The sequence below is a fragment of the Acomys minous genome (genome assembly GCF_964271855.1).
Source record: "Acomys minous genome assembly, chromosome: 1".
Lineage (NCBI taxonomy): Eukaryota > Metazoa > Chordata > Mammalia > Rodentia > Muridae > Acomys > Acomys minous.
In genome coordinates, this window is record NC_140483.1 from 51,107,344 (window position 1) to 51,132,154 (window position 24,811).

General features: G+C 43.3%; 1 long non-coding RNA gene across 1 annotated transcript in view; it reads left to right on the forward strand.

Moving 5' to 3' along the window:
- The first annotated feature begins 6,149 nt into the window (after positions 1 to 6,149).
- Positions 6,150 to 24,811, forward strand: part of LOC311607533 — a 77,040-nt gene continuing 58,378 nt past the window's right edge. Inside the window, exon 1 of the long non-coding RNA XR_014782628.1 lies at positions 6,150 to 6,260. This is a non-coding gene — a long non-coding RNA (uncharacterized lncRNA). The remainder of the gene's footprint in view (positions 6,261 to 24,811) is intronic.

Sequence of the window (24,811 nt, forward strand, 5' to 3'; positions counted from 1 at the left end):
ACTCTATTAAACATGATCATCAAGTCGCCTTATTTTTTGTAGGCACATTTGAACACTTCAATGATGGGGATATGTTTGTATTTCCGGTGGTACTGGTTAATTATTAATTTGATTTTTTTCTCTTAAATTCAACAGTATTAGCCAGCTGTGTGTATGTGTATCTGTTGAATATTTTCTTCCTAACACCTATTAAAACCACTTGTTAATTAAATGCAAAAGAAACAGGTAAATAATCTCAATTATTTGATTCAGGTACAGTGACAAGCCTACTTTTTATTAAGTAAATTGTGGATGTGTTGCATTTACACATTTGGTGACAATGATTTTCTTGGTCTGTGTAGGTTCCTTCCTTCCTTCATCTTGGCTATAACATTTATTTTTACTGAAATTGATGTCTCTGGCTATTATATTCAACTGGATTTGACCAAAATATGCATTTCAATATAAGCAAGAAAATTAATTATTTATTGGAAGGAATGGTTTAATTGACCTCACCTATTAAGGAGGGCATCGGAGATAAAAGTTCTACTACAATGCCAAAAGAATATTTTTATTTAAAAATTAGCATTATTGATATATTAAGGTGTTTAGACTTCATTGAGTTCATTACTAAATGTGAAACAAATTTGACTTGTACACACACACACACACACACACACACACACACACACACACACACACACACATTCAGACCCAGAAATATTCACTATGGCATGCTAAATGTGCATGTCGTACGAGAGAGCTAGACCTTGAGGCTAACCAATAGGCAGTTCACATATATGCAACTTTAATAGTATGAATACCGATCACACAATGGATTATTAGGCACTTGATATGAACACTGGTAAGTTTTTTTCTTTCTCTTCTGAGTATTTTACACTGGATTCTTTTTTCTTTTTTCTTTTCCCTTTTTTTGGTTTTTCAAGACAGGGTTTCTCTGTGTGGCCTTGGCTGTCCTGGACTCACTTTGTAGAAGACCAGGCTGACGTCAAATTCACAGAGATCCACCTGCCTCTGCATCCCAGAGTGCTAGGATTATAGGCGTGCACCACCACTGCCCAGTTACACTGGGATATTTCATCAATCTAACTCTTACATGGACTTTACTTAAAAACAAACAAACAGACAAAAAAACCCTTTTTATTGATTTGTTGTGAATTTCTTACTATATATACAATCCCAGTCATTTCCTTGTCCCTTCGTATCTGCCCTTTGCACTTGCAACCTCTCCCCACAAAAGAAAATAAAAAGATAGAATAAAAAACAAAAAACAACACATCTTGTCATGAAAGCCGTAGTGTGTCCCAATGTTTCACACAATATACCCTCTGGCTTCTGCTACATTATCTATACAGGATCCTCATGGGGATTCCTTTTGGATGTCCTGTTGTTGCCCTGTGTCATGGAGATCTACAGGACTGGCCCCTTCACACCCTCCAGCAGCCCATAGATGGGGAAGATGTTAGGATGGATCAACTCAAAGACCTGGATCTGGACCTAGGAGGTAGCTGAGTTGGTCAGCCTGCCAGCTCTCCTGTGCCCACATTAGCAGGGTGAGCTCTCCAGCACTGCGCCTGCTAGCCGCAGTTGGCAAGGGGCAGGGACAGCTCTCCTGCCACCAGGGATGGTTTATCCAGGTCTTCTCCACCAGGACCAGCTCCTGAGGCCAGGGGAGAGTGAGGAGTACGTCAGTGGGTGGGCATCATGTCACTCCATGGCAGGCCGACTAAGGAGCCCTCCCACCATGCTTATGCCCTCAGGGCTGCCTCACTAGCATCCGAGCCATCAGGGTCAGCTCTACTGCCCGTGTGAGGGGCAGGGCCAGCTCAGCACAGTACCTCAGTGACAGTACAGACCAGGGAGATCTGTGTAGCTTTTGGTGGTTTCATGGGCCTGGGGCATGAACACTGACCCCGCCTGCCATAGGACCACAAACCCAGACATGGCCCCCAAGCTGCAGCATGGGCCTGGATGTCCTCATGGCTTCAGGTGGCAGCACAGGCCCCTCAGATGGCCACGTGCCCTCCCACCCCCAGTGGCAGTGCAGAGTATGGGGGATCTGCTTGGCCTTTGGAAGTAACTCAGGCCATAGACGTCGCCATAGACCTCAGTTGCGGCAGGACCCACCACGGTTGAATCTTCAGTTCCAACTTTCTCTGCAGTGTACAAACCCTTCAGCTTCACTGTGCTTTCTTCTCCACCTCTCCACTGTGTACTCCATCTTTGCCATCTCTCCAGCACACATACCTCCAATGTAGCAGCACCTGCGGCACGTGCTTGGGTGTCTTTCTTCAAGCCACTCCAATCAGCATGGCTGGGCTGGAATTTAATATTTATTTATTTGCTCGGATATGGATAAACTCATAGAATTATCCTGTGTGCTGAAAGACATCTTACTAGGCTGGTTCAAATTCCTTCCTTCCTTCCTTCCTTCCTTCCTTCCTTCCTTCCTTCCTTCTTTCCCTCCTCCCTCTTCCCCCCCCCTCACCCTGTCTCTCTCTCTTTCTCTCACTTTGCCTCTGTCTCTCTCTCTTTCTGAGACAGGGTCTCATGTTTTCCTAGCTGGCCTCAAAATTGGAATGTAGCCGAGGATTGCCTTGGTCATGTGATCCTCCTACTTTTGATGCCAGGGTGCTGCTGGAATTACAGCCTTACGTCCATCCCTGTTGCAGGTTTTAAGTATGTAGCCCTGAAGACTGAAGCTACAGCTTGCATATTCTCTGTAAGCACACACCAGTGCAGCTGAAGTTTTTTCCCTTCTCTCATTTCTTGAAAGAGAAATCAAACTGGATAGGAGTTTAAGAAGGATGGGATCAGGTGGGGGGGGAGGGTGGGGGTAGGGGGAAGGACTTCAAGGGAGAATGGAAATTGATGGGTGGGGCATCTCTGAGACAGGGAAGGCTTCCAGCAGTGTTTGGGGTTGACCATAACTGAAACTCCTAGCAGCTGGAGTTAAGAATCCTGAAGTAGTCACCTCCTGTAGCCAGGTGGGACTTCCAGTGGAGGGAGGGGGACACCAACCCACCCATAAAACCTTTGACCCCAAATTTGTCTTGCCTACAAGAAATGTAGAGCTGAAGAGAGAGCAGAGATTTAAGGAATGGCTAACCAATGACTTGAGACCCACCTTCTGGAAGAGAGCCAACTCCTGTCACTATTAATGATACTCTGCTATGTACGCTTGCAGACAGGAGCCTAGCACAACTGTCTTCTAAGAGGCTCCATGCAGCAGTTTGAAACAGATGCAGAGACCCACAGCCAAACATTAGATGGAGCTCAGGGAGTCTTGTGGAAGAGTTAGGGAAAGGATAGAGGGACCCAGAGGGGACAAGAACTCCACAAGAAGACCAACAGAGTCAACTAACTAAGGACCATAAGGGCTCAAAGAGACTGAACCACCAAGCAAAGAGTAAGCATGGGCTGGACCTAGACCTCTACACAGACGTAGCAGATGTGCAGCTTGGTCAACATATGGGTTCCCTAATAATAGGAGTAGGGGCAGTCTCTGACTCTGATGCCCGTATTTCGGTTCCATGGGGGGGCCTCCATGGGAGAGGATAGGTTTTGTCTTTCTGTGATTTAAGAGATCAGGGTGGGTTGGTACCCCTTGGGGACCTCCTTTTCTCTGAGAAAAAAGAGGGGAATGGAGGGTGGGACATGAGGGTGGGGCTGGGAGGAGAGAAAGGAGGGGGCTGGGAACAGGTTCTAAAATGATTAAATAAATAAAGGGGAAAAACCGAAAGAGAAGTCATAAAGATCATGTGTATTGTTTTTAGTTTAGACACCATCACAGTCTGTTTTGTTGTGTGCCAGAGAGTGAACCCTTAGCCTCAGGTACACTGGGTAAGTGCTCTACTACTGAACCACAGTCCTAGCCTTAGTTTTCGTTGGAAAGGCATTGATGTCAAAATTTTCTGTTTAGATAGAGCAAAGATTGAGGGAATGCCCAACCAATACCTGGCTACTCCAAGACACACCGCACGGAAGCGAACCAACCCCTGCCACTATTAAGGATACTATTAAGGTTGCAGATAGAGGCCTATCAGAGTTGTCCTCTGACAGACTCCACCCAGCAGCTGTTCAAAACAGGTGTGGAGACTCACAGCCAAACACTGGGCGAAGCATAGGGAGTTTAATGGAAAAGTGGGGGGAAGGAGAAAAAGACCAACAGAGCCAACTAACCAGGCACCAGAGGTGCCTGTGGTGTCTGAAGCACCAACCAGGAACCATGCATGGACTGGACCCAGGTGCTCTACACTGATGTAGCTGATGGGCAGCCCAGGCTTCATGTGGTGGGGGTGTCTCTGACATGGACCCTGTTGCCCACTTTTCTATACTTCCTCCTGATGCGACTGCTTGCTAGACCACAGGGGAAGAGGATGCGCTCAGTCTTGATGCACCGTGATAAGCTTGGGTGGGTGGGTAAGGGGGCTCCTGGGGCTCCCCTTTTCTGAGGAATAGGGGAAGGGGAAGGCAGAAGGGAGGGTGGAACTGGGAGGAGAAGAGGGAGGGGGCTATGACTGGGATGTAAAGTGAATAAATAAATTAATAAAAATGTTTCTGTTTAGTCTCTGTAGATATAGTCTTTCATTGTTGATAAGGCGATGCCATTGCAGCGATACGGCTAATACAAGTCCATCTTATTTATTGCTCTGAAGTGTTGCTGAAGACTGCATTCCATTTGGAAAGATTATGATTATTGCAAAACATAGATGGTTCTTACTTCGTAGAGCTTTTTACAGCCTTTATCCAGCACATCCATCACCATCATTTTCTCCTAAGGTCTTTGATCTCACTTTTAGCTTCTCTTCCTATTGTGCTATGAAAACTGCCTCAGTCACAGTCATAGGGGAGGGGAGTAAGGGGAAAATGGGAGGGAGGGAGGAATGAGGGGAGGATACAAGGGATGGGATAACAACTGAGATGTAATATGAATAAATTAATAAAATATATTTTAAAAAATGAAAACTGCCTTCTTCAGATCTGTCCTTATAGCATTTTCCCTGTATTTATTTACAGTATCTCCTGTGCCAGATTTTCTACCCCCACGCCTTGCTTCTCTTGAGAACTACTTCCCTGCAGGCCTTGCACCTGCTGCCTCTCCCCTGCAGCTCTGCTGACTCAGAGCCAGCCCACCAGTCAGGCCTAGGAGCGTTCCTGGAAGCCACGTTCCTTCCTAAAGGTTCAACTTCTCGGTAATGACTCCAAATATATTTCTTGGGACATTTCCATCTAGCATTGCCTGCTATTGCTTGAAGGGCAGCATAGGTGAAATTCAGCCCATGTTTTTTCTTCAGAAAATATCTGGATGTTTTCATTTCTGTTAGTAGTGTTTCTGAAGTTTCCAGTAACCACCCAGAATAGGAACAGGAGATTTCTCCATAACATTCTCTTCTTCCTTTTCCTTTTAAAACCATCCCTTGTCCTTGTCACCCACTTATCAGATCTTATTGACTCTTTATCCAATATCTCTGACCTAGGTTGTATTCCACCTGTGTGTGGCCATTCCTCTTTGTAGGGAGCAAGGGAAGTCTTGAGTGAGTGCGCCTTGTTTGATATCAGCACAGTTGTAACCCTTAGCCCCGTGAGAGCAGCAAACCCTTCCCTCGGTGAGGCTCAGCGGGATGGCAATGCTGTCATTGGTCTGAATGTGAATGTTGACTTTGTGTGTGGAAAAAAAAAATGATCATCACAGCTCTCTCGCTCCAGGTGTTTGCAGCTGAAGACTACTGACCTCCAAGGGCGCTCCTCCCTAGATGAGCTATACCTGCTTCCCGGCTCGGCTGTGTATACTAGCACTTGTTCCTCCGTAGGTAACAGCCGCACCTCCTTATTTTTTATAAAGATTTATTTATTTATTATGTATACAGATCTCATTATAGATGGTTGTGAGTCAATATGTGGTTTCTGGGAATTGAACTCATGACCTTTGGAAGAACAGTCAGTACCCTTAACCTCTGAGCCATCTCTCCAGCCCCTCCCCCACCTCCTTATTCAGCTGTATGTAATAACCATGTCTCTCTCCCTATTCAGCTCTATATAGCAAACACACTGAGATTGTGGGATGCCTAAGCTACCCGATGCCAGCTTTATCAGTGCGTCCGTGTGTTTGTCATTTCTTCATTCCCTCATGGTCCAAGTTAGGCCAGTTCCTGGAGCCATGCAGGATGCAGCACCTCTCACCACCTCACTCGCCAGGGCTCAGCTTTCTCCAGCTGCTGGGAAGACTTTCTCCTTTTGAAGCTGGATGGTTTGCTCAGGTAACTGCGCTGCTCCACGTTCCCTCATTCTGATCCTTCATGAGAGCAAAACCAATGGCTAGAGGTTTCCAACAGCGATGTTGAATACTTAAAAAAAAATGATGTAGCCTCATGTAATCCATGAGGCGGTGAGCCTCTTCGACAAGGAACTGAGAAGGAACTTCACTCGGTTATTTGAAAACCAGGAAAGCTTTCTGAAATCTACGTATAACCGAAATAGCATAAGCCAATAGCCAATTAACAATTAGTTCGTATCCCAACAAAGGCAAGTACACAATACAATAAAAGAGAAGGGCTGCTTGAATTAGGAAGTTAAAGCCTACTGCTTGGGGAAGCTTTGGGTTAGAGGCAGGCCTCCTGGGAGTGTGCCCCAGGTTCTAAGGCTCCAATTGCGGAGAAGGTAGAGCATCGCAGAGTTGGGCTAGGGTTATTTCTGTTTCGGCCTGGAGCAGACTCTATGAAGAAGACTATTGAGCGTTGGAGAGTCAGACCTGGGTTCTCGCCCCTACCTCTCTCAGTGTGCACAGCGTGAATATTACGCTCTCTTGTGGCCCTCCTTTACCCAGGAATGGAAAAGCTGGACCGTGTGTGGTTCTAATCTTATTATATTAAAGTTCCGTATTTCTCCATAAAAGCTGTACTGATTTGCACTCCTACCAACCATGTATAAGAATTCTGCTTTCTCTAAATCCTGACCAACACCTGTCATTTATTTATTTATTGCTAATAGTCATTCTAACTGAGTTGAGATGGTCTCACGTTTAGTTTTGATTTGCATTTCCTCAATAGCTAATGATGCTGATCATTTACACATGTTCCTAGACACTTTGAGACGTTGTCTATTCAAATTATTTTCCAATTTATGTTGAGCTCATGTTTTGGTTAAGTTGTTCAGTTCCATACGTAGTCTGGATGTGAACTGTCTCCCCCTCCTTCCTTGGTCAACTTTACATAAATCATGTTCATCTGTAGGAGGGAACCTAATTTGAGAAAGGCTTCCATAAGATTGGCACATAATGCATCCCTGTGGGGCGTTTTCTTGATTAATGATTGCTGTGGAAGGGCCTAACCCATTCTGAGCAGCAGCTGGCCCTAGTGTATATATGTAAGCAAGCTGTGCTGGGCGTGGTAGCACATGCATTTAATCCCAGAGTTCCGGAGGCAGAGGCTGGAGGATGTCTGTGACTCTGAGGTCAGCCTGGTCTACATATAAGGACAGCTAGGTCTATGTAGTGAGACCCTGTCTCAAACACACACCACACTACACACCTACACAGGCACACAAGCGCACAGAAAACAAACCAATCAAGCCAGAGGGCAGCATTTCTCTACGGTCTCTGATTCAGCTCTGCCTATGGTTTCCTGCCTTGAGTTCCTGCCTGACTTCCCACCGAAATGGGCTGCGCTCTAGACAGGTAAGCCAAATAATGTCCTCCGGCATTATTTTGGTCACAGTATTTGCCACTGTAATAAGAACCTAAACCAAAACACACACACACACACACACACACACACACACACACACACACACACGTCAGGAGAGTTGGCCAATGCTTTCCTCATTCAGGAGGATGCCTGCTCACTGTGGGCTATTTCCTTCCAGCAGCTTTGTGGTGTGGTACCCGTCACTTGGTGATGCTCACATTGGCTTTACTGTGTCTGAGCATCTTCCTCTGTTTCGTTAGTCAGCATGTACAATTTTTCTTCCTGGAGTTTCTTTACCTCCTCAGTTAAATGTGTTCTTAGTTATTTAGTTGTAAGGTTTTTGTTAGCTATTGTGAACGAGATTGCTCTTAAGACTTCTTAGTAAATTCACTATTGTATAGAAAAGCCATGATTTCGGTGTTTATTTTGTATTGTTCCTGAATTTTTTGGTTTTAATGGTCTTTTGGTTCAGCCTTTAGTTTTTTTTTTTTTTCTATATTAGAAGTGCATCACTAGCAAATCATAATAGTTTATTTCCCTGTTCCCACTTGTAGCCTCTTCCTTCCGTTTGCTTGGTGCTGTAGTAAAAACATTGAGTAGTACCTCAAGCATTTAAAAGTTCAGTAAAATTTCAGCGAAAATGCTGGCTGGCCTTGGGCTTTTCCTTAGACAATTTTTATGATGGATTCGATTTGAATTACTTGCAACTCGCTTATTTGTTAGCATATGTTTGTCCAAAACAATCCCTAATGATTCTTTCTTATTTTTGTGGTATTTATTTTAACACCTTTTCTTTTCTTTTTTAAAAAATTCTATTTGTTTATTCGAGCATTTTGTCTTTTTTTGTTTGTTTGTTTGTTTAGTTAAGTTAGTTCATTTTGTGCTTTCAAAGAGTCAGCTCTTTTTTTTGGTAATATTCTGTATTGTTTCATTTTTTGGGGGGTGCTCTCATTAATTTATTTCTGCTCCGATGGTTATTATTTATCACCTTCTAATTTTATGTTATTCTTCCTTTTCTAATTCCTCGAGATACATTGTTAGGTTGTTTATTTGAAATATTTTTCCCTTTTTCTTTTAAAAATTTTATTTATTTATGTGTATATACACATGAGTGTAGTTACTGCAGAGCGTAAAGGCATCTGATCTCCCTGGAGCTGGAGTTAGAGGCAGTTGGTTGTAAGCTGCTTGACTTTTATGTTGGAAACAGAACAAACTTCAGGTCCTCTGGAAGAGCAGCAGTATCTGCTCTCAACCATGGAGCCACCTCTTCAGCCCGTTCTTTTTATTTTTCTGCTATGAGGCACTAACTGAGGCATCATTTTAATCTTCATCCCACTTCTGATTTTTTTTTTTATCCCTAAGTCTTTGTTATGTTGTTTCTCCCTTTTCATCTGCTTTGAGAAAAAAAATTTTTTTCTGACTTCTTCAATGATTCACCTTTTCATTAAAAAGCATGCTGTGGTCTTATTTATTTGTATGCTTTCTACAGTTTCTTTTGTTGTCCTTCCATTGCGATCAGAAAAGACAGAATATGACGTCAGAGCATTTGAGCTTGTTAAGGGTAGTTTGTAGCCTAATTGTTTATTCTGGGGGCCCTGCTGTGATAAAGGCGTGTGTACTCCACAGATGCTGACCACAACACCCTGTGAACGCCTGTTGATCCCATTACTTCCACAGTACAGCTCAATTCTGATGTTTGGTTATTATTTTTTGTTTGAGTGATCTGTCTGTTGACGAGAATAGGGGTTTGGAATCCCCACTCTAAAAGCCTCTCTCTTCACTTGACTTTACTAATGTTTGTTTTTATAAAATGGGGTGCTCTGATGCTAGGTAGATCGATTTAACTCCTTGATCTTTCTCTGGTGACTCCTTGCCTTTGTAGGTATCATTAAGCAGAAGGCCCTTCCTGAGGCCCCCGCGGTTCTTGCTTTATTCCCATCTTGCCTTTCCTGCTCATTGTATGTCTCTTCCCAGCACTAACTCATCTTCACATCATATCACGTTGATTCTTAGTCTTGTCCTTACACACACGATATTCTCCAGGTATGAAACACTTTAGACTTCTTTTCCACAGAACTAAATATATCTTACAAATTCTTTTTCTTTTTCCCCCGCTCTTTCTTCGTCTGGTTCCTCCGGTCTAGTCCAGATGGCCGGAACTCACTATGTAGCCCAACAGAACTCATGATCCTCCTGCCTCAGGCTGACCCTGAACTTGCTGTGTAGCTAAGGGTAACTTGAACTTCTGATCCTTCTGCCTTGGGTTGCAGCTGTGCACCAGGACACCTAGTTTTACGTGGTCCTGGGACTCAAACTCGGGGCCTCAGGCATGCTAGACAAGCACTGTGCTAACTGGGCTGCATCCCCAGCTCAAGAGCTTTCTTGTGATAGAAGATGTGTTCTTTTTCTCCTGCATGATGTCTCTAATACTGGTATGTGCTTCATTGTTCATGAATGGAAGTAAGGGTGCTTGCCGTTTTGCCCTACGTAAAACTTACAATGGCGTTATCACATTTCAAATGGCTAGTCCTGGTGTCCTTACAGAAGAGGCAGGATCTCACTGTCTTAAATCTTAAAAGATGTATTACCTGTTACTTCTTGATTCTTACCTCCATAGATAGAGCTTTTGAAGGAACACTGGAAAAAATTAAAGACTCAGACAAACATTTTAAGTCGTAAATGGTGACAAGAGCCAGTTGTGGTGGTGCACACCAGTAGGATTTGCTGAAGGAGGTGAAGGCAGGAGAATCACAAGTTCAAGGCCAACCTGGGCAACACATTTTGCCAGGAAGTGGTGGCACATGCTTTAATCCCAGCACTCAGGTGGTAGAGGCAGGTGTATTGCTATGAGTTCAAGGCCAACCTGGTCTATAGAGTGAATTCCTGGATAGCCAGGGATAAACAGAAAACTTGTCTTAAAAAAAAAAGCAACCCTTCCCACCAAAACCCAAATGGTGACAAGACATTCAGTACTACTGAGTCACCGAGCCTTCCATCAATGACATAGGAATTTAGTAGTTATCTGTTAGCATCTCTGTCTTTCATTCATGAGCATTGGTTTGAGTAAGATTTTTGGGTTTCCTCAAGTTGACTTTCCTGTATATTCATAAGGCAGAGTTTCACATTTCAGTAAGTATAAATGTTTGTTGGGTTGGTACCAAGATTGATTAATGATAACTACATTTGACCCTCCCCCAACTTGGAGCAAATTTTAGCTGAGACCATGCAACCTCAAACCAACAGTATGGGCATATCAGTACTTAACACAGAAAAAAAATAATAAATTTTACACATTGACCAATTTTGGGCATCAAATTTTAATGCATGCAAGCATAGCTGTGAAGTCTTTTGTACTGCTTCTGCAGGCTGTGCCATCTTAGCTGAGAACCACTGTGCTTGGCCAGGTGCCTGCTGGGCCCCTCCCCACCCCTGCTGCAGCTCGTAGCTTATAAAACCCATTGTTTTCCAGGAATCGCTGTTGATTTTGCATTATTCACATTAGAAAACAGGCATTAATTTCTTCCACCAAATGGATGCTAATAGTCCTTATTAAAGCATGACCTCTTTGAGATACATGACCAATATAATTGGTCATTTCTACATTAATTGAATAAATATGACCTTTAGATAAATATGTGAGGATGTTGCCAGCTGTGGGGATTAATGAACAGGGAATGAACTTTAAAATAAGAGGCTCAGGAGCATTTTTTTAAAGACAGGTGAACTTTTAAAATATAACCATGCTTTCAGATGGGAATATTTTAAAATTCTCACTCTCGAATTCTGTTTTTTTTAAGGCAAGAAACCTTGCTTGGTGAACTTTTTCACAGAAGAGAATATATGAAACCTAAGAATATGGCTTTTTTTTTTTTGGTAGAAATAAGAGGTTGTGGAAAAGGAAAGCTGTTGTTCTCACATCTGTGCCCAGCGCTTTTTCTGCCAGCCATCTGTGTACCATGCCTTTTGTCATTCCTGTTGGGGTTTGAATGCGAAATGTCCTACACAGCTTTATTCATTTCAACACTTGGGTCCTGGTGGTCTGTGCTGTTTGTAAGGTTCTAGAACCTTCAGGAGAAGGGTCTTCTCTGGGGAAGTAGGTTACTGTGCTTTATAGGTGAGTCCCACATGCTGACCACTCTCTGCTTCCTGTTATGACGAGAAAGGAGGTGAGAATTCCTGCACACTTCTGCTCCACAGACTTGCCTGCTGTGTGCTTCCCCTCTATGAGTGCTGTTTCCTCTCCAACTGTGAGCCAAGCTAAGGTGTTCCTCCTTTGACTTCTTTCTGGTCACAGCAAGAAGAACACAACTAGTTCAGACTCTCAGGCTGAAATTTTTCAGACAACTAACTCCTGAAAGTTTGCTCTCATAAATCTCGTCCGTTTTGCCAAACATGTTAACATCTCAGTTTTAGGCTCAAGGTAAGAGGGTCAACCCGAATAGTTCTGTCGGCTGATAACTGAGTTGGGCAGTCAATCCCAAAGTGCTAATTAATTAATTAATACATCTGTGGGAGGTGTCTAGGGGCTTGCTCAAGGATTGAATATTTTTAAATGCTTTTATTACTGAATTAGTTTGAGGACAGAGTTGTCAAGCGAGTCACCCACCCCTGCAGATGGCAGAAAGCTGGGAGGGACAAAAAAATGCAGTGATGGCAAAAATCAGAATAGAAATGACACTAGCTATCTGAATGCTGATTTGAACCTATGAAATAAAATATTGGAGGAAGAAAATGTACAACTTCATGTAGACTCAAAGTTCCCCCCTCTCAGATATGAGCTATGGCAGTGATATTGAAATGCTTTACCGTGGAATGCACCCAGCATAAGAAACATTGCCATATTCTCATATATAAGAAAAACCTTCCCCGACTGATGTGGGAGAGAAACAGTGGGGGAACCCTGACCTTCCTCTTCCTCAGCTCTCTCTATGACCTCTGTGGATGTTCTGTGAAGCAGCCTGGAGCCTCCGAGGCTCTGAGTTGGTGGAAGGATGGAAAATAAAGAGAAAGAAAGGAGGGGTTATCACATAGGAGCAAGAGCGTATTGAGGAAAAAACCCCCACTGCGATATTTGAGTTGAGGGCAGATTCAGTATGAAGCAGAGCTGTGATGTAGCTGCTGTCTTAAATTCTGTATTTTTTTTTGGGGGGGGGGTCAAATTTATAGGATAGTGAGACTGGGGAAGATATGTCTCCAGGACAGCTACACAGAGATACAGTACTGTTGCCACATCATGATTATCTGAAACTTATCATCTTATGTTTATTCATTAATATTTTATGATTGTATCATAAATACCCACCCACTATGTAATTATTGTTTGTAATGACTGTAAACTATAGCATAATACAGTATACCACTGTGGTGGTTTGAATGAAAATGGCCTCATAGGGTTATAAGTCTGAGTACTTGGTTCCTCGTTGGTGGAACTGTTTGGGGTGGGTTAGGAGGTGTGGCCTTGCTGGAGGAGGTGGGGGTCACCGGATCAAAGTCCCATGCCATTCCCTGTTGCTTCTTTCTCTGCTTTGTGCCCGTGGATGAGATAGACAGAAGCCCTCAGCTACTGGTCCCATGCGATGCCTGCCTGCTTGATGCCATTCTCCCTGCCATGATGGCTGCAGGCTGTAACCCTTTGGAACTGTAAGCCTCTATAAACTGTTTGTCCTATAAGTTGCCTTGGACATGGTATCTCTTCACAGCAATAAAAAAAGTAACTAATTAGCTGTACATAAGGGATAGTTGTTACAGAAATTACAGCGGTGTTTGAAAACAAAGATTAGGAGCTTTAAAAATTCATTTGGAATGTCTTAAAAGCTTTTTATATCTACATAATATATACTTTTTAAGGTATAAATGAAACTCGACTTACTAAGTTTGAGGTAGAGCAGCCATTCAAAAACTGGCTCTTAATGTTTTATCTAAATATTTAATGTAACCATTTTATGCGATATACATTGATAAGCAGGACATCCAGGTATTTAATTGGAAAGCCACTAGTATAAAGACAACAACTCTTTTTGCATGAGGTTTTCATTGTTTAAAATGTTGTGTACCCAGCTGTGTAACTGGGGATGGTGAGACAGGTGTATGTCATTAATTAATCAAGTATTTGTAAGTATTTTATTGGGAAAGTATCTCTGTTCTCTTCCTTCTGTTTGTTGTGCCACATATACTGAATAAATTAGTAATCAGCTCCAAAATATAAATGCTTTATTAAAATATGTAGCAGTCAGGAGGTGGGGAAGGGGAAGGAACTAAAGCAGTCACAAGGCAAGAGGTCATTCTCCCACTGTTGGAAGCCTGGCCAGGAGTGCTGCACATGGCTGCCTGCTCAAAGCCACGAGCAGTATCCTCAGAGACTATGTCTTTAAGAAGCTATTTCTCTTGCTTTATTCTCTCAGCATTTAAGGTTCCCTGCCATTTGGACTTCTAAGATGTTCTCTTTTAAGGTCAGATATATGCCAGTGGCCCAGTGGGGAAATGGCATGGATTGAGGGGGAAAAAAAAGTTATGTGTTCTTTGAGACTGTAGAGAAATCATTTAACATTTGGCATGGTTTCATTTTCTTGTTGGTCTGTATGGTGAGAAGAATAACCATGGGGGTGAGAAGAATGAAAGATGGCTCAGCAGGTGAGGGAGTGTACTGCTCCTGCAGAGGGCTCAGTTCGGTTCCCAGCACCCAATCAGGCGGTCCACAGTTACCTGTAACTCCAGCTCCAGAGGACTCAATGCCCCTTTCTTGACTCTGAAGAGACCTGTCCACTCATACCATTCACTCACACAGATGCACAACATGTAAGTAAAAATAAATATTAAGAAAATAACGGAAGCACTAAAAATACGCCATCTGCGTAAAGATCCTAGTACTCTATAACCCACCAATGAGATGACTTCAAGTCTGACTCTTTAATTAGCGAGATGGCTTCTGTTGTATTTCTGGCCTTATTTAGTATTCATTTCTTCCTCTGAAAGATAAAAACTTAACCACATCAATGCTTCTTTCAGCTCTGATATTTCACGATTTTTATCATAGTTTCCAGCCACTGAAAATACATATTTAAGATTTAGAGGTGATACCATGTAGCTTATTATTTTTAGTTGGATTTATCCATCCACATTAGAGTCATTCAAGTTGCTCATGAAGATTCTAAGGCAGTGTTCCTGCAAGTGTGGCTGGGAGACTGCAAGAAGTTCCCAAGATGAGCAGCTATCCACCAATTAAATTATTTCTCCCTACTTCTAAGATGTGATTTGCCATTTTCATATGAATGTGTAGAGCATGAGTTTCCTGTTAATGTTTCCAGATTCCATAATGCTGTAACTATCCTTTATGAAGATGTAGTTGTCTAGTTTGTGCGTGCATGTGTGTGCATGTGCATGTATGCATGAGTGTATATTTACATGCGTGTGTGTGTGTGTGTGCACTCGAAACATATGGAGATTAGAGGATACATTTGTGGAGTCATTTCTCTTCTTCCACTTTTGTGTAAGTTCCAGAGATCAAATTCAGCCTCTCAGACTCAGGTTATGATGGTTGCGATGGAGTCTGAAAGCTGTGAGGGTAATATAAACACCTCACCCTCTCACAGGGACCTTTGTCCACTTAGAAATCATTCTCCTGGGCTGGAGAGATGGCTCAGAGGTTAAGAGCACCAACTGTTCTTCCAGAGGACCTGAGTTCAATTCCCAACAACCACATGGTGGCTCACAACAATCTATAATGAGAGCTAATGTCCTCTTCTGTCATGCAAGCAGAGTACTGTATACATAATAAATAAATAAAACTTTAAAAAACATTAAAAAAAAAAAAGGAAATCATTCTCCTGAACCTTCACAGTTCAGGCATCAAAAGAAAAGGAAAGAGGCAGGATAGAGAATACAAAGAATTAAAAGTTGTTAATTCTTGACAATTCCCTGTCCTCTGAGCTCCCCATCTTTACCCACTTTCTGTTTTAGGACTATTTCCAAGGCTATGTCCTGGCTCAGAGTAAATGCTATCACCTAGGTGAGGTGGGTTGAGGTTGGCAGGGAGCAGGCAGTGGGAGGAGGAGACAGAGGCTTTTTATCAACGCCACAGGCAGAATGCAGGCCCTTTCATTCCCAATCAGGTCACCAGTAATGAGATCCTGGAACTTTCCCTGAGGTTGGCCCCCGATGTTATAGTTAGGCCCGATGCAATTTGGGCTCATCAAATGCAACATGTAAAGAGAGGAAGTGACAGGCCAAATTTTGAGCAAATGCTGGAATAGTTACACTAGGGCTGCCTTGAAGCAAGGCTAGAATTACTATACCATGGCTATGATATAAGATCATATGTAAAATGATCTAGTTATGATTATCTTCATATATGGACACATGAAAACATTCTATAGAATCCATTCATCCCTCACCATCCACTAACCAGCCTATACATTTCCTCTAGGTTCCAAGGTCCTCTCCAGCGTTTTATCGCATTTGAGTGATAAAAACTCAAATTCAGTTAGTGTAACTGTAACCTCTTTCTCGATGAGACAATAGGACCCTGGATAGAAATTTCCATCATAGGTCAAATAGGCATTGTGATGAGTTCAAAACACTAACCTCAGCATTTCTCGTTTGATCCCGTTTCTCTGATGAAATTAATCTCATCCCTTGTAACAGCTTTTTAGATGTTCTCCACTTGTCCCCAAGCTATCACTGAGTGCTGCTTCCCATCTCTAAGCGGATCACGTGCTTTAGTCCCTGGATCTGTTAGAAGGGGACCTACATCATCTTTCTTCTAAAACATCTCAGCCTACATATACCAGGCGCCAGCCTTGCTTTGTTCTGTCATGTGAAGAAGGCCCGCCTTTCTGAGTAAGTCTTTTCATTGTTGCCCTATATTCTCTATGGTTTTCAGGAACTTTACACACTTCACTCATCTATTTTTCTACTAACTGATCTACTGGTTGTCCGGAAGCCCACTTTTACTTTCTCTTCAGTATTTATTTATTTTTTTTGGGGGGGCGGAGGGATGGCACCATCATTCTTCCATCATTCAAACAAGGGAACCCTAAAATTGTCCTTCACACTCAGTTTTCTTTGTTTGTAATATCCAATCGACCATCGGTTCTGCCAATTATTACTCCCTACCACCCCCACCCCCCACAAATCTACTTTCCTTCTCTGCCATGCTTATGGTCTAGGCTGCCATCTTTCTTTTTCTTCATTGCAGCAAAAGCTGACATCTTAACAAATCCTCCCTCTCTCTGTTTGATTCATGTTCCCGTTGACATCAGTTCCAAACATAGCCACAGTCATGGCACACCCTAAACCCATCCACGTTCCTAGGTTTTTCTTCAGTTGCTCCCCATTCTTTTGGAAGGTCAGGGTTTGCTTTATGGATAGTAGAAGTCCACCCTTAATTGGGTTCTTCCTGACTTGCTGAGCTCCGTCCTATCTGGTCACAACCTCCAATAACACAGGCCTTTGTGCAGGTGTTTCCCCCAGTCAGGAAAGTGTCTCGGTCCCTCATCACAGGTTACTGCACAATCATCCTTCATTTGCAGCTGAAGTGGCACTTTTCTTCAGAGGCTTACCTCAGACACGATCGCTCTATAAGGTTTCATAGCAGTGTGTGTTTTCATGTGTCTTTCTGTGTATAGCTTATGACAGCTGCCATTTTATATTTATTCATGAGATCACTTAATACTATCTGTCTCTTCACTAGTCTACAAACGCATGGGAGCAGGGCCATGTCTGTTCCTGTGCTGTGGACCTAACCTAATGCCAGGCAGGTCGCAGGCAACCCATAAATATTTATTGAATGGATGTGGAATGAATAAATATTTCGGGGGATTGTTTTAGATGCTCTAGGGCATTGGTTCCCAAACTTTAACAACCAGATCACCCAAAGGCTTGTTAAAGCACAGATTGCTGGGCCTCAACCAGAATTTCTGATTCAGTAGGTCTTAAGAGTCACATAAAAATTTACATTTCTAACATGTTCCAAGATGCTGACAGTGCTCATCCAGAGAGCAGGATCGAGAGCCTTTGCTTCAGGGAATTGAATAGATGGTCATTACTCTACTCAAGAAATTTATAATTTTATTCTAGATGAAAATCATAGACGAGACAATTTTTTAAAAATGCCATTTACACACTGAGGAAACTGGACTTAGAGAAGATGAGCATAGTCTTGTATACTCTTGATACACATAACTGATTGATATATCAATGTTATGGTCAACAGTTGTTACTAGAGAGAACCATTTCAGATTTAAAGTTTAGAGGTTATAAAGTGGGTGGTAAAAGAGACCTAACAGGACTGTGGAGATGGCTCAAGACCTAAAGTGCTTGCCATACGGGCAGGAAGGCCAGCATTCAGACCCCCAGAGTGTGCAGAAATCGATACACTGGGTTGTCTGAAACTATCCCCAGAAGACAGAAACAGATGTTTCCTGGAGCAAGCTGGCTAATGATGCCAGCCATATTGGCAAGCGTTGGGTTTGAGTGAGAGATGTCTCAAAAAGAACAAAGGTAGCGTGAGGAAGCCTCCAACTGTCAACCTTAGGCCTCGACATACATTCATACACATGTACACATGGACCTGCACATGTGCGTGTGAGAACACACACACACACACACACACACACACACACACACACACACACACTACACACATTCTCATGCAAAGAAAAAGAAACAATTGAAGCTTGAGATCTGGGCAGGGTAAGATGTACAAATGTGTGAGAGAGAGCAATAGGCCAGAGGAAAGGATGCAATCTGCCTGGAGACATAGGGGATAAATTAACCATCGTAGTTCCTTTCCTCTGGCAATGGCCATCTGATTCCGCCATCGTGGCCACAAACACTCAGTTCCTAAAGGTACAACTTTTGGCAAGCCTGTCCACCATGGGGTTAACCAGCTAAAATTTGCAGGAAGTCTTCGTCTGTTGCTGAAGAGAGAACAGGGGCTTTGAGAGTCCTGGATTCTTACTGGGTGGTGTAAATATTTTTGAGGTTATCCTCATTGATCCATTCCATAAGGCTAACAGAAGAAATGCTGACATCCAGTGTGTCGATGTCGCCCCCGACCAGCAGGAAAGACTCCAACACCGGGAACTCTTCTTGCAGCAGTTTATTCAGGAACCTTGACTACCATAGTGAACCTGGGAAAAGCTCCCACAGAACCTTTATAGTGTGCCTGGTCCTATCAGAGACTGCCACGTTGTTGCTCTTGGTTGGTGCGTGTGGATCACGCCACCTCACGCTATGCCTTCAGGCATGCGCATAAGGGGCTCACTCAAGGGCGCATTGTGCCGGGGAAGCAGCAGGGGGCGCTGCTATCTGTGGCTCTCCACACCAGTGGATCACCAAACCAGTCCACAAGCACAGAGAGATGTGTGGGCTGACATCTGCTGGCCGCAAGAGCCGTGGCCTTGGAAAGGGCCACAAGTTCCACCACACTATCAGTGGCTCTCACTGTGGAGACGGTGCAATACTCTCCAGATCCACCATTACTGTTAATACACATGTTTGTGAGATTCACACCCAATAAACAATTTAGTACAATCAAAAAATATAACCACCACAAACCTATGATTGATGTGAACGTAGAATGTAAAATTAAGCAGTAACAGAAAGAAGTTCCACTTTGGCATGAGTAACATAGGGAAAAAGCGGGCTAATAACATCCGTGTATATGGTACCAAATTACATTGCTTTTTGACCTCCACATATCTGCTTCATGAGTAGATGGACAATGATTTAGGGGAAAACCATAGGTTGCTTTTATAGAGCAGCAGACAGCCCATGGGTCGGCCTGCACTTTACTACAGTCTCTGCTATGTGATGTCTACAGGCCCATACAGGAGGACCAAGAGGGCCAGAAGTTTCATAATGCTTGGTTCTCTGTTGATAAAAGTAGGTCCAGGCATAGGGTACCATAGCCTATTAGTCTTTTGGTTTGTGTGTTTGTTTGTTTTTTAAAGTGCTCCCAGTGTCCCTATTGGCGGAACAGATTCTTTACCATTGTCTGAGCCATTTCCAGAGATAACTGTAGGCCATCCAGGGTCACAGTAGAGAGTTTACTGTCCACCATGAAACACTGTACCTTGGAAAGTAAAGACAAATGCCCCGCTCACTGACCAGGTGGCAGGATGCACATCATTCTGCCAGTTGTCATCTTGGGAAGCACTGAAACTCACATGACTACTTTTATGCAGTAGCAGCTGTTGGTTTTAGAACACATCGGTTTCTTAACAAGCTTGTCTTCAGTAGAATGGAACACAAACACCGAATTAAAGTAAAATCCAGTTCTTCAGAACTCCTGTTCATAACTAGAAAGCTCACAGGCATGAATTGTCTCACATTTTGACAGTTAGACAGTAAACATTATGTTTTAAAGTTTGCCAAATGTTTATGCTCACTTCAAACAAGTAAGAGAAATACTGTTTTTCTCTGAAGGATTTCAAGAAGTTCATTGTTCATGAATAATCATAAGAACAATATTTGAGAAAAAACTCTGCCTTGCTACCAACTTCTAATGTTAAATTCCTCTGGTGACGGGCAATTTTGTCTCAGCTTAAACAATGATGATCATACAATCCACAGAGGACTGGCTATCCTGCTGTGAAAGAGGATAAAATCTTGACATTTGCTTCAACACAATGAAGCTGGAACTCAGAATGGTTAACTGAAGAAACCCAGGCACAGAAAGACAAATGCCACCCAACTCCACCCAAGATGGAATCTAAAAGGCTGAGCTCAGGGAGACAGCATGAAAAAGGAGCTTTGGGAAAGTCTGAAGGGGATGAGGGATTGGCTGATGGGAACACACACAGAAGGACTAGGTTTTGTGCAATATCACATAGAAGGGTGATTATAGTTGGCAGTATTATATGAATTAAAATAGCAAGGAGAGAGAACTTTGAAGATTTGTATTACAAATTGTGTGCATGTGTGTGCGTGTGTGTGTGTGTGCGAGCACATGTGTGTGTGTGTGTGTGTGTGTGTGTTGAAATACTAGGTCACCTAAATACCCTGAGTTGATCATCAAACAATGTACACATAAACTGAACTATTGAACTGTGCCCCATAAATGTGTACAATTTTTATTTGTAGTTGATAAATTGAAAAATGATTTTAAAACAGAAAGCTAATAATCAAAAGGGAGCATGTTTTACTATCCACAGGCCTTTTCTCTTGCTTCTTGAGTGTGCAGAGGTGAGAGAAGGGCTCTATTTTTTTTTCTTGTTAATACCAAGTACTGCTCTTTTATCTTAATCAGAGTAGTTCCTATTTCTTTCCTTTTGAAATTCATGCATAATGTTTAGTTAAGGTCACTGAAATTTAAAAAGCTAGCATTACTTTCATTCTTAGAAATGTCACCAGGGCTTCATGCAGTTTACCTGGTTAAGAAAATGGCCGACTTTGTGTTGTCTGCTGTCTCTGGCACCTTGCCACTCCACTATGTCATGGCATACACTGTTTTAGTGTCATGGCCTATGTCCATCTTTTCTCCCAAGATTGCAAGCTCTTTGTATCTGAGGACTGTGCCCTGTGACTTGTTTGTGACCGTTTGGTATTATAGATTCATGGCTTAAAAAAACAACCAAACACTTGGAGCTGGGGTCTGGAGAGATGGCTCAGTGGCTAAGAGTACACACTGCTTTTACAGAGGACTCTAGTTTTCTTCCTTGCAGCTCCAGTTCCAGCTCCAGGAGATGAGCCTCTGGCTTCTACAGGTACCTATACACATGTGCATATCCTCATACAGAAACATATATATGCACACAATTAGAAACAATAAAAAGAAAAAAAAATTAAAGCACTTGGAAATTCCAGAACATTTGGGAATTAAGTGGGAATCTGGTAATGAGTAGAACCTTTAAACTCATTAAGCTCATTAATTTTTTTTTTGTTGTTGGTACTGTTTTGTTTTGTGACTAAAACACTGGGACGGCTTGACTGTTTTAAAACAGATGGTTAACGATCCTATTCGGAAGGAAAGGCATAACCATAAACCACCAAGTTACTGTGTGCAAGGGAAAATTAAGAACTTCTTAAGAATTGAAAAACCAAAAGTTAGTTTACTTTGCACAGGGTTGGAGGCAAGAGGACCCAATGGGTGCCATTTTGTTTTTTAACAGACTGCCACCCATTCTTTTCACAGGTGAAAGACTGATCTCCCATTGTGGTATTTAGAGATGGGATCCCAGAGGAATCAGTTTGCTTAAGTGTTGGTACTGAGAAGCTGGGTCCTCCAGCTCCTGGTCTCTTGTCACGGTGCAACAAACTGGTAAACACAAAGACAAGAGACTTGCTTTGCTTTGTGTTCTCAAGTGTGAAGTCCAGGGACCACACTGGAGAAGGAATTCTTGCTGGCGGAGTTCCCTACATGGCACAGGGGATGACATCGTGTCCTAGTTTGCATCTCTGTGGCTATAACAAAATATTCACCAAAAGCAGGTTGGGGAGGAAAGGGTTTACTTGTCTTAAGGGGGCCATCCATCATTATGGGAAGCCACAACAAGCACTCCAACAGAGACACTGGCTTGCTTTTCATGGCTTTTTCAGCCACTTTCCTTTATAGCCCAAGCCCACATGACCACCACGGCACCACTTAGAGTGGGCTGGACCCCTCCTCATTAATTATTAATCAAGAAAATACCTCACAGATCAATATGATAGGTGCAGTTTCTCACTTGTCATCTCTCTTCCCAGATTTGTCTAAGTTTGTCCCCAAACTGAACGAGGCTGTGTGTCTCTTTTGCTCTCCTTTAGTCAATCAAGGCATACCCAGAAGACTTTATCTTATTTAACCACCTTGCCCAAATCATCAGCATCTGATTAATTGTCCGCCCTTGATGCCCAACAATGTCCATTAAACATTATCCTGTGAAGTCTCCAGAGATAGCCAAAGCTGTCTAAGACACTCTAGTGCATGTACTGGAGAGCCGGCTCTCTCCTCTGTGTGGATATGCAGGAAAGATGCAGGAGAGGAAAGAAAGAAGATGGCTCTGTAGCTCAGGATAATTTCATCAGAAATGGCTTGACTTGGACATTGGTCTTGGACTTCTAGCCTCCAAACTGCTAGAGCAATCCTTTGTTTAAACTCCCATTGTTTTGTTATGTAGCCCAAGCAGACGAATGCTAACCTTGTATGATCCCCATGAGATTTCCTCCCCTTGCTCCCTGTCTCCCTTAGTCAGCCTATCTTTTAGACCAAAGCTGAGACAATTGGTACAACATTTTACTCTACTGGCTTTACAGACAGTGAGTGGTGGGCGTGGTGGTGCACTCCTATAATCCCAATACTCAGGGAGGCAGGGGCAAGTGGATCTCTGTGAGTTCCAGCCCAGCCTGGTCTACCAAGTGATTCCAGGACAGGCAAGGCTACACAGGGAAACCTTGTCTCGGGGGGTGGGGGTGGGGCTGGGGGAGGGGGGCAGAAGCAGACAGTTAATGGAGAAAGAATACTCTCTATGCCAGATGCACTTAAGGGCAGAACAATGAGGAGCATGGTGACTGAATAAGAATGGCCCCTATGGGCTCATGTATTTGAATACTTAGTCCATGGGGGACAGCACCGCTTAGGAGGGCTAGGAGGTATGACCTAGTTGGGGTAGGCATGGCCTTGGAGGAAGCATATCATTGGGAGAGGGCTTTAAGGTTTCAGAAGCCCAAGCCAGGCCCAGTGGCTTTTGCTGCCTTCAGATCTGGATGTAGAACTCAGCTCCCTTCTCTAGCGCCATGTCTGCCTGCATGCCACCACGCTCTCTGCCACAAATACAATGGACTAGACCTCTGAACCTGTAGGCCAGCCTCCAGTTAAATGTTTTTCTGTGTAAGAGCTGCCATGGTCATGGTGTCTCTTCACAGCAATAGAGAGCACTGACTGAGACAAGGGGCCTGGCAGAGGTCATGCTTAATTTATTCCACAAACACAATTTTAGGACTTCCTTTGTTTTTGGTACTGATCCAGGTGCTGGATATTGCAGCACACAGACAATGTATCCCCCACTTTCAAGACATTTTTTGTTCCGGTTTATGGTTTATTGTGGTCCAAGAGAGCATACCCATTAGCACAGGTACCAAAATATAAGTAGTTATTAGCTTTGGGGGCAGGGGCCTGTAATCCTAGCTAGGATTGAAAAGTTAAGGCTTGCCTGAGCTGGAGTGTTCATGTCCATCTTAGATTACCTCAATGTGATCCTGTCTCAAAACACAAGTAAAACAGAGCAACAACCATAACCCGGGCTGAGGATATAGCTGAATGATAATCACCTAGCATGCCAAAGCCTTCCGTTCAAAGTCAGACGCGGGGAGGAGAGGAGAGCAGAGGAGGGAGGGGAGAGAAATAGAGTAGCAATAAAGAGAGGTAGAGTAACTCAGCATGGCTGAAGAGAAGGAGAGTACTAGGTGTGTGTTGGGGGGGGAGTGAATTTCAGGCCTTGCTTCGACAGCCATTGAGTGAGGTCCCACCAGGGCATTCTGCCAAGAGTTCCTGGCCTGTGTGGTTTTGAGGACCATAAAAGAACTAGAGGAAGTTGAAAGAGACACCCAACACGACACACCAGAGAAGCACAGAGCTGATATCATGCAGAGTCTTACATTGTACTTACTGTAAAGTTTTAATTCTGTGAAGTAGGGATCGAGTGTGTGTGTGTGTGTGTGTGTGTGTGTGATATGCAGGATAAGAGTGTCTATCTTTTGTGTGCTTGTGTGATGGTGGTGGGGATGGAACCTTGGGCCTCCTACATGGCTAGGCAATGTCTGTATCCCTGAGCTAGCTGTTCAGCACTTGTTTAATTCAGGCACTGCGCTGTTGGGTTGTGTGCCTTGACCGACAGAGATAACTAAGTTGTCAGGAATTTATCGAGACAGTCCAGGTGAGAAATGCTGGTGGATTTAACCAGGTTCGAGCAAAGAAGTGGCAAGAAAGAGTTGTGTTTAGAATATCTTCACATACTGAAAGCAATGGGTTTTGTGGACCAGTGGTGGCACGTGAATGAAAAAGGCCATGCTTGTCCCATAGTTGGAGATGGCTGAGGCATGTGATTGTGGGCGCTTGTAGAAATTGTCAACCAACTACAGTTCTCTCAGTGGAAAAGGAAGCAAAGAGACAGCCGAGAGGGAAAATTCCGGTAGGAATGACGGTAGTG